Genomic DNA, 13,194 nt, shown 5'->3' on the forward strand with positions numbered 1-13,194 from the left:
CAACCTTTTGGTTTTGTCCACTGCTGGACAAGGGTCTCCCCCATGGTTTTCCAAACCACTCAATTTTCTGCCTCTCTCATCTATCTCACTCCTGCAACTTGTTCCAGTTCATCCCTCCATCTTCTTCTCGGCCTTCCTCTTCATCTTGCTCCATCCATTGGTCTCCATTCTGTTATTTTTCTAGTCTGTCTCCTGTTATTGCATCTGCCAATATGGCCAGTCCATTTCCACTTAGCTTGTTTAATGTATTTTACAATATCAATGGCACCTGTTTGAGATCTTATTCAAGTAATTGTTTTCCTATCTCTTAATGTTATTTTTAGCATTATTCTTTCCATGTGATATGTTGTTTTCAGCTTTTTGTTTAGGTCTTCTGTTCAAGTCCATGTGTCTCCCCCCCCCCCACATGTTAGGACAGGAAGTATGCACTGGTCGAAAACTTTCCTTTTTAGACTCATAGAGATATCACTTCGGAATATATCTCTCATATTCCAATAAGCCATCTATCCAAGATGAATTCTTCATTCAATCTCTTTTCTTTGGCAATTCTCAAAGGATAACAATTGGCCCAAATATACAATGAGGCACCTTGCTCTATTTCATGGTTTTGAACTTTGACAGTTCTTTGGTTTATGTATTTATTTATCATTATTTTTTTTTCTATTTATTTTTAATCCAATTACTCTGAAGGCTTCATTTAACTGATTTAGTCATTCTTCCAGATCTTCAAGATTATCTGCTATTAGGACAACATCATCTGCAAATTTCAAATGATGCAGCCTTTCTCCATTTATGTTTATTCCTTTTGTTTCCTATTCAAGGACTTCTTATGCAGCTGGTCTTCTTATGCAGCTGCAAATTCAAGGACTTCTTATGCAGCTGCAAATCAGTGTTTCTCGCCAGGCCACGGCCTGGTACCGGGCCCTGGTATCAATTATACCGGGTAAGCATTTTTCATAGGCTAAGCATTTTTCATGAATAAATATTTTCTAGTGAAAATATTCTGAGGAGAATAATATTTGTATATATAATTCTAATATATCTAAAAATATGTCAGTGACCAAGCCACATAATTTTAGTCATTGAAGTATTCATGAATTATCATTAATTTTCACACATTGAAATTTTTCAACATTCAGGAAAGGGAATACCGTTGTTTATGACCGGTCATAAAATCATCGAGCCTCCATACATCACATCTCTTATCACTCTGTTCGTAGATTGTTCACCTGCATCCCTCACTCTCTCTCCTCTAACACTTTCTGTGTTCCCCTACTTACCTGCTGTCACTCTCTCCCTGGTTCCAGCACTCCCTCCCATTTTTCTCATTCCCTCTCTCCTAGTGTTTCTATTCTCTTCTCTTTTATCTATCCCATAACTCTCTCTCACTCCTACTCTGATTTTCCTTGCATTCATCTATTCCATTTGCTTAATCTCATCTTTCACACTTCTCAACTCATTCCCAAGATTCATTCCATCTCCTCTTTCAGCTCATCTATGCCTCTGCAAGTTGCCCACTCTTGCTTGCCATTCATCCTCCCAATTAAGACCATCTCTGAAAATGTCACATTTACTCAAACTTTCCACACTCCACACTCTTATTTTTTCATTTATATTTCGCTTAAAAACAAAGCACTCCATGGCCATTATTTGAAAGACATTATTATGTGACATCTCCAAACACTCATCGAGAGAGAGGGCACCTACTCCAACTCTCCGTCTCTGCCAACTACAACGAACCACAGTTACAATCATCATCCACACCAATGTCATCTATTGCCCACTGCCACCACCAGTGTTTTCACAGACAATCACAAACATCCATGCCCATGCTGGGATTCGAGCCCACAGCCTTTTGGCTGGAAAGCAGATACGCTAACCACTTGGCCAACCAGGCTAGCAATTTTACACATAATTATATACAGAAATTTAAATGTGGGTTTAAAATATATGCCAGAACACAGCTCATAATTCAATTTGTGTTTTCTTTCATTTATTGTTTATAATTAAGGGTGAATTTATATAAATGATCCATAAACAATAATAATAAAAAAACAAATACATGAAAACTAAGAAACTTAGTACTCACTATGGAGCCATACTCACCTTTCACAAGTTACAAAGTCACATGATGAAATCTTTTTTTTTTTTTTTTGAATAAATATCTTTCCAGGCATTAGAATGTCATAAGTTTACTCCTGAATTGTGTGTGACAGAGCTTGCATTAAAATACATAACACTACATTGCTACTGAAGGTGCATAATAATGTATTCAGATTCACAAAATTCTCTACAAGCAATAAGATGTCTAGGTCTACAGAACCATTCACAGCCAACACATCCTCTCTCTCTCTCTGTCATAGAAGACTGTTTTGTTGTTTGATTCCAAACATGTTGAGATTAAGGGAAATGAGACTTCTGATACTGCAGCTAGGTCAGCTTGTTTCTCAAGTTTCCACCATCTGCTTATACCATACACTGATTATAAGCAGATTATAAGATAGAATCTTTCATCCCAGTGGTAGTCAATCATGGAAAGAGGAAATAGTTCTTGCTCAGCTTTGCATAGGTCATAGTTATCTCATATTCCTTTCCAATAAGTGATGATGACATGCCTGTGTGTGCGAGTTCAGCAGAACTGGACTCGTTAGTCATATTGTAATTGACTGCCCTCATTTCTTTAATGATGAGTGCAGTCACTATTTTAGCCGTATCATAATCTGTGTTAACCCTACATATTCAGGCAGATTTTAACTTGCTCACTGTGTCTCATTCAGTTTTACAGAGAATCAACAGTTTTCATTGTATATAGTTTAGTTACTTTAGTTTTATTTATAGAATGTTATTTTTGTATTCATGTTTTTAATATCTGGTTGTTTTAAAAAGCTTTTTTCACTTGTTTTTCATAGGACTTTTTACACCCACTTTATATATACAGACCTTTTTATACTTTTTTTTGTAAACCTTTTTTGTACATTCTTATTTGTATCTGTTTATGCCTTTGTTTATTTATCAAGTTATTTTTTCATGTGTGCTGCTTTGATTTTTAATAGTCCAGTATGATTATACTTGTTGTTGCACCATCTAACCAAACAAATGAACTAGGAGATCTAAACAGCAGAAAAACAAATGAATACCAGACATAAAACTGTATTGCAATAACTGTACAAAAAGGCAATGCTATAATAAGTAACTGCTGGAATCCTGTTTCTGAAGTGAATTACTCATTAAAAATACCATGTCCTAAATATAGAGATGTACATGAAGTTACATGGAATGCACACACGAAATAAAAGTTTATTGTTACTGTTGATAGCAATATCTTCACAATGGTTACACACAGTATACAGGGGATTTGAAATAAGTAATCACAATTCAGGTTTAAGTAGGAATATCATATATTCAAAGTAAAATATATACCAAAGTTTTTAAAATAATCAAAACTGAGCAGCATTTAAAGGTGAACTGTAGTCTTAAATATAGAAATATTATTGAATCAAAAAAGAAAAAGTTTGAAAACAAGAAAAACCTTGGAAACTTTCAAAACATTGATTCATCCAGAAAGATGTGATAAAGTTTTCTGCAAGGATACAAAAATCTGAACTTCGTGGTTGACTAAAGAAAATATAGAAGCATTCTTAGAAAAGAAGAAATCCTACTGAAAGTTTCTGGAAAGTCAGTAGGTGTCCTGAAAAAAATATAAGAAGTAAATAAGAAAGCTAAGTTGTATGTAAAAGTAGCTAAACAAAAGTCATGGGAATATTTTGGTAAGAACACAGAAGATAAATATCATGAAGATGGCAACATGCTGTGATGCTACTGAAACACCAGAAATAAAGGAAAACCATATTGTAAAAGAGCTAGAGCTTCTTAACAAAAGAGCTAGAGAGGCACTGTTAGGCTACAAACCAATCAATCAACGAATCATAGTAGCAAGATTTCAGGCAAAATCATTTAACATATCAATAGTCCAGATATATATAATTTTGAATTTTTTTTGATGGTAGCGCTAGTGTCCTTGGTGAATTTGGTGGTCGTGTTTAGTTAGTCTAGAAAAAGTGTTTTTAAATTTAAATATAGTGTGGCTTTTTGTCTCAAATTGTGCTGCAGTTGTGCATCGGTTAGATACAAGTGTCCTTCAGTGGTGTTATTGTTTGGAACTGTGTTGTATATATTATGTTTTCGCTGCCGTTTGTTTCACTACTTCAACGTGTAAAGATGGCATCCAACAAGAAACGTACGTCAGCAGCGCGCAGGACTTCTACATGAAAGGCTGACTCAGCATTAGATTTTTCGCAATGGATGCGTTGCGGCAACTGCTACATGTATGCGCTGAAGAATGTGAAGGATCTGTGGTCAGTCTGGCTAAATGAGAAGAACGAAAATGTCGACGTATGTGAGAAGTGTCGATAAGTTGCAGCGTTTAGGAATGGAAGCTGACATTGGGACTGTAGCGGAAGACCTTCGGCGGGAGTTCATGAAAATGAAAAATGACCTTCATCTTCTGCATGAGGAATTGGAAGTGCTCAGTAAGGAGATACTGGAAGTCAAAGCTGAGTTTAATGTGTTAAACAGAGAAATTAGGACTATAGAGATTACTTTAGCTGAAGTAACTAGAACAGGATTACTTTTGGGTGAGTCTTTGTTGAATGATGCAGTAATAAATAGTATGGGAGTGATTGGAAGTCAACAAAATAAAACCACAAGTGGCATAGAAGAAATGAGATATCATGAGAGTGGGGGGGGGGGTAAGTAATAGAGCATTCAGTAATGAAACTGGAAGAGTCATGCTGAATAGCGTAGAAAATGAGTCCATGAGTGACGCTTGTGTGGACTTGAATGAAGTTAAGAGTGGTAAGATATATGGTGATTCTATGATTAAGGATATGGAGAGTGGTATGCATGAGGAGTGCTTGGCTCGTGGGATAATAGAAAGAGTGGCTTTAGCAAGAAAGAGAGGGCATGAAGCAGGCAAGATGATAGTTATGCTGGGTACAAATGACCTGAGTGGTGGTATAAATTGGGTAGGAAAAGATTTAAAAACATTGTCAGATATTGTAAAGAGGAAAAGTGTCAATGGGAGGATAGTATGTGTGCTGCCTCATTTTGACAATTACGAGTTAAGTAGACGAGCAATGATAATGAATGATATGATTGCAAGAATGTGCAAAAAAAGAGGTCTGAAATTTGTTGATGTTTGGAGTGTGTTTAAAGGAAAAAGACAGTTGTATGCTAGAGATGGACTGCATCTGAACATGGAAGGACATAAGTGATTGAAGAAGTTGCTGTTTTCTGAACAAGTTGAAGTAATTGGGCAGGGAAACTAATATTGAAAAGGTTGAGTGTAAGAGAGAGAAACTTTAGCACTGATTGTATATTTATTGATCCTTATTTGCAGAATAAATTACAGAAGAGAAAGGTTAAAAATCGGCATGGGACTATTGAAATTAGGGACTTATATATCATTTCTAAAGCCGGTACAATATCTAGAGGGAATCTGTAATTTTTGTATACAAATGCAAGATGCATTCGAAATAAGAGAGAAGAATTTTTGGCATTAGTCGGTGCAATCTCACCAAAAGTTGTAGGCATTAGTGAAACTTGGCTGTCAGTAGAAGATGTGGTCAATGGAATTGAATGTGATGGGTACAGTATTTTCAGGAAGGATAGAGAAGATAGAACAGGGGGAGGAGTGCTGTTGATGATAGCTGATGTGTTACAGCCAAAGAAAGTAGTATATCAAGATGATAGACATGTGAATAAGAGTTCATTTGAAGCAGTCTGGTGCGAAATAGTGACCAATGCAACCAAATATACAGTTGGATGCTGCTATAGGCCAGGGAGTACAGGGGGAGATATTGAATTCATGCATCAGCAAATTAGTGCAATGAGTGCAGGTTTAGTGATTATTATGGGGGATTTTAATTATGGTGATATCAATTGGAAGGAGGAAATATCATGTAGCAAAAAGGAAATGGAGTTCACACTGTTAATAATTGGTGGATTTTTATTTGATAGAGTATTCATAGATATATCTTAATATTTAATCCTACCATAGAGAATGATCTCTGTTTCTAACAATTATTTCTTTTAATTCCGAGTGTACCTATATGTTATTACATGCACAAGGGTTCACTCCAATTGGTGCAATGATCTTAACTCTTTCTTTCAGAATCCAAATAATCACTGACTCAAGACCAAAATACAAAATAAACACATTTAATAAAACAAAAACAATATATATATACACTTCAAACAACTTTACATAACTACAAATTACTTGGATCCAAGGCCTTTTTAAAATAAACTTACACTTAAGACTAAAAACTTTGTTTTCAAAATAACAAAATGTTCATAGCCAGTTTCTCTCTCTGTCAAGGCCCTTTTCAGAAGATATATGACTATTCTTCATATTACAGTATCCTTTTTCATCACTCATGTAGCACACATGAAAATCTTCCTGACTTAATTCTGTCTCTTTTTAGTAGAAATAATGGTCAGATCAGGCGTCCTTAATACTGATGAAACTTCTTAATCAAAGTTTTCTCAAACATTCCTTTAGAATGTAAATAGCAAATTCTTCTTTTATTCACTATACTTAATGACAGTCTTAACTTTTCCACTTTAAAAAAACTTAGTTCTACGATTTCCTTCTGGAATCTACTAATAAATCTTCCAATTAGCGTTTCCTCCAATAATCCTTTTAAAACGATCTATAGCAATATTTCCCTTTTATTTATTCACATTAAAACTTAATAGTTCCACGATTCCTTTTTCAGAATATACTATTAATTTTCTTCCGACTGTCACTTAAAAAAAACTTAAAATTCCTCCGAACCTAAATATCTGCCGGCCGGTGTTCTCAATTCCTTCCGAACGCTATCTTGTTTACAGCCGTTACCCAGATACCGAACGCTCTCTTGTCAGCTGTCAATCACTCCATAAAACTTTTCCGCGAGCATGTGCACTCCACGAAAGTCAGAAACTAAGTACTGTAAAATGGCTGACACGTTGTATCCGTTAGCGACAAGAGAATGTCTTCATAAAACACAAAACTTAATATTTCAAACCACAATCAAATTCTTTTAAGTAATACAAAGATCAAATCTAGTAAGTACATCAATAAACAATAAAACATCAATAAAATCAATAGTACATCAATAAAACAATACAATACATCTTCTACGAGATAATTACTTGAAATAGCACATAACGGAAGAGAAATGTGGTGTGAGAGTGTTGGACCTGGTTATTGGTTCAGAAGTTATATGCATAAGTAAGGTGTCTTTGTTACCTCCAATTGGTGAAAACGATCATATGGTATTGACTTGGGAGGTTGCAAAATCTGTGGATTTTTCTGTTAAGAAGGGGTATATACGGAACTACGGGTTAGGCAATTATAACAAGCTTCAGAGTGAGCTTGCAGCCATCCCATGGCAGAACATATTGCATGGGAAAGATGTTAGCAGTGCATGGGATAAAATCAGCGGGTATCTGAGGAAAGCAATATCAGATATATCCCCATGGTCAGGAAGTCCAACAAGGCAGGCGTTAGATGGATGAGCAGTAGTATCAAGCTTGATCTGCAAAAGAAGAAAATGTTATGGAGAATTTACAAGGAGAAAGGCAATCAGTACACCCATGAGCAGTACATGACTCAAGCTAGGAAGGTTACCAGCAGAGTAAGAAAAGCTAAATCAGATTATGAGAAGACCTTAGCCAAAGAGTTCTTCCGCTATGTGGCAAGTAAAAGGAAGAATGACTTTAGAAGGATAACTTTAGTGGGTGCTGATGATATTGCGGTGACAAAATCTGATGTAATAGTCGAGTTACTGAGTGATCACTTTTCAAAAGTCTATCACCCAAGTGAGGTTATCTCTGTACCTGTAGCAATAACTAATGTGAGAATTGAAGCTAAGAAATCAGAGGTATTTAATATATTGCAAAATTTAAATGCAAACACTGCTGTAGGCTTAGATGGAATATCAGCTCGGGTGTTGCGTGAATGTGCAAATGAATTGTCAAGCCCTCTTGCTTGGATATTTAATTTAAGTTTGAACTCTGGTATAGTCCCTAGGGAGTGGAAGTTAGGCAAAGTGGTTACTTTGCATAAGGGTGGTTCTAAAACTGCAGTAGTTAATTACAGACCAATCACCATCTCAGGAGTAGTGGTAAAAGTATTGTAAAAGTTGGTTAAAGAAAAAATTCAAGAATGGGTGGATCAGGATATGATACTCTATAGAGGCCAACATGGTTTTGTTAAAGGTAGATCCTGCCTTAGCAATCTATTATCTTTTCATAATAGAATGACATCTGAGTTGGACAAAGGAACTGGCTACACGATGGTACTTCTGGATTTTGCTAAGGCTTTTGGCAGGATATCCCATGGAACACTGTTACACAAATTGGAGCAGATGGGAATGGATACTAAATTGGTGATATGGATAGGAGAATGGCTCAGGAAGAGATACCAGAAGGTGGTGTATGGAGGAGCCGAGTCCAGGATGAGGCAGGTGACCAGTGGTGTGCCTCAGGGCTATGTGCTTGGGCCACTGTTGTTTAATTTGTATATAAATGATATAGGAAATGGCTTACAGGGAAATATTCAATTGTTTGCTGATGATGCAAAGTTGGGTAGCACAATAAAAAATCAAGCTGATGTCGAAAGTTTGCAGAATGATTTAAATAAGCTGGTAGAATGGGCAAAAGATAATTGATGTCAGTTCAATGTGGAAAAGTGGAAAGTCATGCATTTTGGGATTAAAAGATTACTAGCTGTGTACTACACTGATGGAACAGTACTCCAAGAGATTGATGAGGCTAGGGACTTAGGGGTGTTGGTAGATAGGGAGATGAAGTTCCGAGGACACATTGCTCAGGTGTCCAAGATTGCACATAGGATTACTTGTTGTTGAGGAACACACTGACATCCAGAGATAAAGAGGTTATTATTCCCCTTTATAAAGTGTTGATACTTCCACATTTGGATTACTGTGCTCAGGTTTGGTCACCTGGATTCCTTGGAGATGAGGAGGCTGTGGAGAGGGTTCAGAGAAGAGTGACCAAGTTGGTGAGTGATGTAAAAAAATGCTCCCTCCATTGATAGATTGAGAGCTTGTAGATTGCAGAGATTGGTTGATAGGCGAAGAAGAGGGGATTTGATAGAAACATTTAAATTACTGAAAGGTTTTTATAGGATTGATGCAGGGGAAATGTTTCAGCTGTGTGATAGTGAATGGAAGAACAAGAGGTCATCCCTGGAAATTAAAGAAGAGTGTGGTTAACAAGGGTGTCAGAACAAGGTTTTTTGCCTGGAGGGTGGTGAATGAGTGGAATTCATTGCCTGACTTAGTTGTGAGCTCTTCGTCTGTAAATGAATTCAAGAAGAGATATGACAGATATTGTTTTGCTAGTTTGGGTCTCCCGCGATGACTCTACTGACTCCATGGAGATACCCGTAATAATAATAATATACACCCACATCTGACAGCAAAGATGAGGATATGACTTATTTTACAAAGATCTGACAGAGACAATAGAAACAATCCAAAAGCAAGATGTACTAATTATTGAAGGAGATTGGAATGCCAAAGTCGGAATAGATAATGATGGTTGGGAAAGATTCATGGGAAAATATGGTTTCGGAGAAAGAAATGAACAAGGTTAAAAATCTTTAGAATTTGCTGTGGACCACGAGATGATGATCTGTAACACAAGATTCCAACAAAAACAGTGTAGAAAATGGACGTGGTGATCACATGATGGGAAAACCAAGAACATGATTGATATGATTACTATCAAAAGAAGATGGATTACAGCAGTGTCAAACTTTTCAAGAAGCGGATATAGACTCGGACCATAGTTTAGTGATTGCAAACATCAAGTTGAAATTAAAAATTATTATTATTTAGGCCTCCAAGGAGTCAAAAGACTCATCACGAGAGGTCCTTCCTAAGAAACAGAAGTCTATCAAGACTCATCGTGGTAGATCCCTCCTAGGAAACAGAAAGTCTATCATGCCACTCCTTAAACTCATTGACCGTTCTCGCTCTCACCACTATGAGGCAATGCATTTCACAGTTCAACCACCACCCTCCATGCAAAGAAACCACTCCTTGCCCTCTTGCTCACAGTTTCCTTCCTCAACATGAGAAACGAAGAGATACAACAAGAATAAGTGAAACAGAAATGGGAAGTACAGAAGAGAAACTTAAAAGTGTGGAGAAAGAAAAAAATTCATCTAAGAGTGAAAAGAGTAATGAAGGCGATAGAAGATGCAGTTGAAGAAACAGTACCAGAAGAAGAGAAGATCAAGAAGAAATGGATTAGACAAGAAACACTGAAGTTAGTACAGGAGAAAAGAATTTAAAGATAAGAAGGGATACATCAGAACAAATAGAGGAGCAATATAGAAGAAAGCATAATGATGTGAAAAAAGCAGTCAGAATGGATAAGATGAAATGGTTAGAAGCCCAATGAAATAATAAGGAACAGTGCTGTGGAGAGCATAAAACAAGGGAGGTATACAAAATGATCAGAACCATTAATAGAAAGTGGCAACCAAAACAGACCACAATTAAAGATGAAAAAGGCAAAGTATTGATGAATAAAGAAAAAACTGTACAGCAGTGGACAAGATACTGTAGCGAGTTATATGAAGAAAAACTAGATTTAGATAGCATCGGGAAACTTACTGAAGAATTGAAGTAGATATCACCACCAGGTAATGAGCATTATATGGACATTTTAAGAGGAGAGATAGAAAAAGCAATAGGATGGCTAAAACACAAGAGTCCTGATAACAATAACATCACCAGAGAAATGATTAAATATGGTGGTGCAAGTATGGTTTCCATGCCATATTACCAACTATGTAATATGGCATGGAAAGAAGGGAAAATGCCAGAAGAGCCGTAGCACAATTTGAAGAACAACGGTGCATTGCGCCCTTTGATTGGAATAGGCCTAAGTTCGATTCTCGTCGTTACGGGAGGAATCTTAATCTGGACTTTTACAATCGAAAAATGAGTTAGCCGATCTCATAAGAAGGTAGCAGAGTGTTTTTTCTCCCGGAAACTCAGGTTTTTCATCCCGCATACAGATAAATCGGCCCTTCAAAACACATGCAATTTACAGACAAAAAAATACTAGCTGTGGTAGTGGTGGAGGTAGATGGCGTTGATGAAGATGATTCGTAGTAGAGGTTCGGTGTAGTGGTTGAGACAGTTGTAGGTGTCCTCCCGTGATGAGTCTTCGGGCTCCTTGGAGGTGTCATGAATAATAATAATAATAATAATAAATCAATATTAGTGACATACAAGAAAAGGAAATAAGCTAGAATGTAAAAATTATAGAACAATTGCCTTGACAAGTCACCTTGGTAAAGTGATGATGATGATATTGACAGAAAGATTGAGAACACAATCGGAAGTATACCTTGCAGACGAGCAAGCAGGATTTAGGAAGGATAGAACTAAAATTCAACAGATTTTGACAATGCGGTTAATAACAGAGAAAACTAGGAAGAAAAACAAAAACATATGTACTTGCTTTGTAGATTTTCCAAAAGGATATTTGACATTATTGACCAGAAAGTGACATTAGCAGTTTTAGAATCCTATGGAATCTAGTACCTCTGCTTGTTCTAAACCATTTCCCCCAATCATCGCCCATTTTCATCGCACATTTAGAAAGAGCATCGGACAAACTGAAGGAAGATGCAAAAGGAATATCTGTACACAGAATGAGAATTAACAATCTGAGATTTGCAGATGACTTTGTTATTATTATTGAAGAAGACAAAAGAGAACTACAAAAAACACTGAAACTGTTAAATGAGGAAGAGAAGAGATTTGGACTTGTTATGAACTTGGAAAAAACTAAGACAATGGTATCTGGTGAGAAGAACATAAAACAAAGGATACAAGTGGATGGAATAGATATCTATTTGGGAAGTAAAATGCCATATGATTTGGACTGTAAAAAAGAAATAAAGATCAGGATTGCAAAGGGAAGAACAAATCTGAAGGCCATGGATAACAGCTGGAAAAGTAAAGTGATCAGCCTGCAAACAAAACTAAAAGTACTGGAAACATGCATCTTTAGCAGTGTACTGTATGGATCTGAAACATGAGTAATAAATAAGGAATCAAGAAAAAAATTTTGGCATTTGAAAGAATTTGTTACAGGATTCTAAGAATAGGATGGGTACAGAAAATCACAAATGAAGAGCTCTGTCAGAAGATATAACCAAAAGAGAATCTAATACAGATTATTATAAAACAGAAGCTGCAATTATTTAGACACATCTGTAGAATGAGTGAGGACAGGAAGATAAAGACATTTATGTTTGGTATTTTGGATAGTGTAAACCAGTGGTCACCAAAGGTGTCGATATCGACCCCTGTGGTTGATATAGCATTGTTAGGGGTAGATTCGGGCTCGGGGGTCAACAGAAAAATATAAGACATCATTGTATGGGTAATATTTAATTCGGTTAACTTGGATTACCTCCATGACAAAAGACATGAAGGTAATGACAACGCAATTAAGAGTGAATTGTGGGATTGGTACCTCCATCTTACAGGTCCATGAATAGGACCTGTAAGATGGAGTAAGGTCATGATAATAGTTACTGAGGCCAATCAAGTAGGCCAAAATGACGTATTTACCAATAAACGGATGTTGATGGTTCCTGCCAGCCGGTGCAGTGGGAGTGAGATTGCAACACGTGCGTGGTTCTTATTTACTGATACTTAAAAGTATTCGATCCCAGTCTCATTTTTGCGCATCGACATTCAAGTGAGCATTACTGTTCTAAAATTCATCAACATACATATTATAATTCAATCGTTATTCATTCACGAACTAAACTTCTCTATGTTGAAGAGTTGAGCAGTGCTGGTAGTAATACCAGTGACATTACTACATTAGATTACATCGGACACCAACAGGCAGTGAGCCCATGGTTCATGATGATGATGATGTAAAAGGAATCAGAGATAATAAAAGTGGCATGAAAAATGAAGATAAAGATATTTTGACTTAAGACAGTTAAATGAGATAAGCAATGAAGAAAATTGTGGTAGAAAATATTTAAAAGGAATACAAACCACATTACATATCGATACTAGAGGTAGAAAAGGTCATCAGAAAGCTGAAATGTAATGGTGGATGTTCAATGATATTCATTCA

The sequence above is a fragment of the Typopeltis vanoorti genome, chromosome 16 (genome assembly GCF_054136105.1).
Source record: "Typopeltis vanoorti isolate ZY-2024b chromosome 16, IOZ_Tvanoo_1.0, whole genome shotgun sequence".
Taxonomy (NCBI): Eukaryota; Metazoa; Arthropoda; class Arachnida; order Uropygi; family Thelyphonidae; genus Typopeltis; species Typopeltis vanoorti.